General features: G+C 45.3%; 1 pseudogene across 1 annotated transcript in view; it reads left to right on the forward strand.

The window, feature by feature from the left end:
• Positions 1–3,673: 3,673 nt before the first annotated feature.
• The window catches only part of LOC308419910 (large ribosomal subunit protein eL42-like), a 319-nt pseudogene continuing 213 nt past the window's right edge, over positions 3,674–3,779 (forward strand). Inside the window, exon 1 of the transcript in view lies at positions 3,674–3,779. This exon is cut by the window's right edge and continues 213 nt beyond it. The product of the transcript in view is annotated as a large ribosomal subunit protein eL42-like (transcript).

Here is a 3,779-nt window from a genome sequence, read left to right on the forward strand (position 1 = left end):
AAAATCAAAAACTTTCTGCAAGTTAATCTGGGTTGTGCCTCTGTCTACCTGACATCCCTTTAGCCCAGAGCTCTGAAGTCCAAGCAGATTCCTGTGGCCAGGTAAGTCACTGACAGGCAAACCTGCCCAGAAACCTTCACTAGTTTCTCAAAGCTTAGAGTTGGGTATCTGAGTGTCTTACCTGTTGGTGCCAAAACTCTCTCTGTAGCTTGACCTCCACCTGCTTCTCTTTCTCCCCACTGGGTCTTCCTTTGTGTTTTACAGTTTTGCAGATGACTGGCTTTGTGGTCTTGAGGGATTTGCCTCTTTTAACTCTATTTCTCTCTAGCAGCATTAGGCACCTGTAAACATGCCTGATAGGAGGATGACGGTGAAATCAAATCACACAATGCACTTAGTACCACGCCTGGGGTGGAGTATATTTAGAGGAGTTTCAGAAGCTTGCTTACTTAACTTGGCTTCCAGCGAGCATGGGCACTAACCCCAGTCCCTTGTAAACTCAGAGGGTTCAAATTCTAGCCATGACACTTTAAACTCAAGTGGACCGACACAAATTCCTTTTCATTTGAACTTTGACACTTCCTCTGTGAATGGTATTCATAGCTCAGTTGTCTTAGTAATCCATCACAAGAATAAGTAAAACCCGCATACCGACACATTGAGTCTACATGCAAACCAGATACTTGCACTGACTACCGTGCTTTCCTTGTCTGTTAGTGAGCAGATGAACCACAGATGGCTCTACCTGCTTTCTAGCACACTATCTGAGCTGGACACTTACCCCGACTGCACACTCTGGGTTCTTTGAAAAGGAAGAGATGGGGAATGAGGTCTACAGGATGCTTTGAAGGAACATGAATGACTCTCAGCTTTGGGCTAAAGAAGCAATGTCTCCAGGATAGAGAAGAAAGGGGCAGAAAGGATAAGGAACAATATGGGATCATGAGAGATAGACTTTCAACCTGTCATTTTTGCTTAGGCAAAGCCTGGTCTGCAACTTTCACACACAGAGACATCCAGAAATGCTTAGATTCTTATTTTTGACGCACGCATCAGTGACAGGCCTGTCTGGAGTACTTCTCTTGGCTCCAGGGTGAAGAATTCCAGCCAATTTCTTCACACAAAAGTTCAGCTTGAACTTTAAATCCCTACCCACAAGAAAAGTCCATCCAAGATTTCGCATGACTGACATACAACATTTTCAGATCTGTTTAGCCACATAATCGTAGACGTTTAACCACCTCGCCACAGTCTCGGATTCTTTGGGTCATGGTGTGAGTCCAGCCAACTGTCATGTTTTTTCTCTTTCCTATGAATTCTTCTAAAATGAGTTATATGACTATCTAAGTTCTGAGAGCTCATGGTACACACCAGTGTCTGGTAAATGTCACTTTCCTGTGGAGAAGAACTTTGACCCCATCACTCAGCCCACTGGGGGGGGGTTGTCTATCTTTCTCCAATACTTTATTCCTCTGTTTTACTCTGGGCTCTTTATCATGCTGAGAACCTCTTCAAACCTCTTTCCCATCCTCGCCCTTAACTTGATGCAAGTCCTGTAGCCTACACGTCATGGTGGTTATGTGAAGAGGGAAAGCAGGCAGTGAGCACAAAGGAGACCCAACAGTTGGGAATTGCATGGTTTCGAGTTTCAGGTGCCTCTTGGGTTGGAAGAAATAGTTCTTGGCTCCTGCCTGCCCCATTTCTGTCGGTACTGCAGGTTTATCATACCAAAGCCCAGTGAGATTTAGCTTCTCTGTGTTCACACATTGGGTCTCAAAGGAAAACCGCAGCCTTCCCATTGCCGTCTAGGGCCCAGAGGTTAAGAGCAACTGTGTCTGCTTCAGTGACCGGACTCCTGCTCAGGCCCTGGTGGCACCAGTGAACTGGCTGCTCACATTTTGCTTCTGCGTTCACAGAACATGACATTCTGGGACATTCAACAGGACATCGGATTGTCCCTTTCTCTCTGGGATTCAATTAGCTTTTAAAAAATTTTTATTTAATTTTTTGTAGAACCAAGTCCCACTTCTCCCTGACATGGTTGATTCCTCGATTTAAATCTTTACCCTCTGCTTACATGCAAATCACTGATGAGAATTCTGTAACAAGGGTAGAGGAGATGCCCACTAGTCCAGGTATGGCCCATAAGAATCTCATAGTAGGTCTACATTCTGGCTTATGCATGTATTAATGCATTTTTTGTCCATTTTTTTATATATCTTAGGTCTACATTATTAGGCACATGCAAGTTTAATTGTTTTGTTTTTTTCTTTTAATCTCCTAAGAGGATGGATTGGTCCTTTTATCACTGTAAATTTTTTTTCCTGTGAGAAATGTCATACATATAGTTCTTCTAGTATCAGCATAAGCATGCCAGGTTTTCTTCGGGCAATTCCTGCAGAGGATGCTCTCAACCACACCGGCTTTTCCATAGAACGTACACGTAACAGCACTTTTTTTTTTGTAATTATCGTTGCTAATTTTTTTCATATCCAGCCATCTTTCCCGGCTTTTGTATCCATTTATATTTAACACAATCACTGATATGTTTGGACGGAGAATTTTCATGGTCTTAGCTTTGTCTACTTATTTTGTCTGCCCTGTGCTCATTTTCTGTCTTTTTTATTTTCTAGTGCCTTCAACGGGTCAGCTAACTTGTGTTGTTAAAGTTCATCTTCCTTTGTATTTGTATCTGTGCTGGCTGGCTTTCATGTGAACTTGGCACACAAGCTGGAGGGAGCATCAACTGAGAAAATGTCTTCATTAAGATGTGGCAACCGTACAGAGTATCTTCTTTATTAGCGATTGGTGAGGGAGGGCCCAGCCCATTGCGTTCCCATCCTGGTAGTTCAGGGTTCTATACGAAAGCAGGCTGAGCAAACCAGGAGGAACAGGCATAGGCAACACGCACCCCCTCTCCCCTGCCTCTGCATCAGCTCCTGCCCCCCCTGTTCTTGCCCTGTTTGGGTTTCTGCCTTGGCTTTCCCCAATAGACTGTAGCCTAGGATATGTAAGCTAAACACCTCTTGCTCTTCGAACTGCTTGGGGGTCACAGCAACTGGAACCCTAAGGAAGACACTGTCAGATTCTTCTTTTTCAGGACGCCCTTTCCCCCATCATGTTGGCAATGCCATCCACCCACGCTGTGTGGCTTCCCTGTTTGCACTAAGCAGTTCCGCTCTTGCAGAGCTGCCTTCCTGGCTTCAGTGTGGCCTCCTCTCTCCTGTGCTGGCTGGTGGTGGCTCAAAGCTGGTTTGTCCTGCCTCACAGGCCTTGTCTCGGTGTCCCTTGTTCACTCACTTCACCCATACAGTTAATGCTTTCTGAGGCTCCCATTCGAGACTGCATTTATTCCTTCCTTGCTTTTATGATTTTTTAAAATGGGCTTCTGTACCGTCAGCTTGATGGTCACGGATTATTTTCCGTTGCGCTTGTTTTGAGACATGCTTACTTCCCTCCTCCCCCATTTTAAAGTCTAACTGATGGAAAGACGCTTCTGTTACCAGACATTCACGGCACATCGCTCTGTGCCTTCCTGGCCTTGAGGTCTCTGGCAGGGAGTCTGGTGTCATCCTCAGGTGTCTGTGGGCTGGTGTTCTCTCTCACAGCTTCCCAGACAGTTTCTTTGTTTTAAACACTTAGCCCTTTCTGAGCTGATAGCGCTCCTGCAAACATGGTGAACGCTCCTAAGACCCGCTGGACATTCTGCAAGAAATGTGGGAAGCACCAACCCCACAAGGTGACACAGTACAAGAAGGGCAAGGACTCTTTGTATGCCC

Source organism: Micromys minutus, assembly GCF_963924665.1.
Source record: "Micromys minutus genome assembly, chromosome: 4".
Lineage (NCBI taxonomy): Eukaryota > Metazoa > Chordata > Mammalia > Rodentia > Muridae > Micromys > Micromys minutus.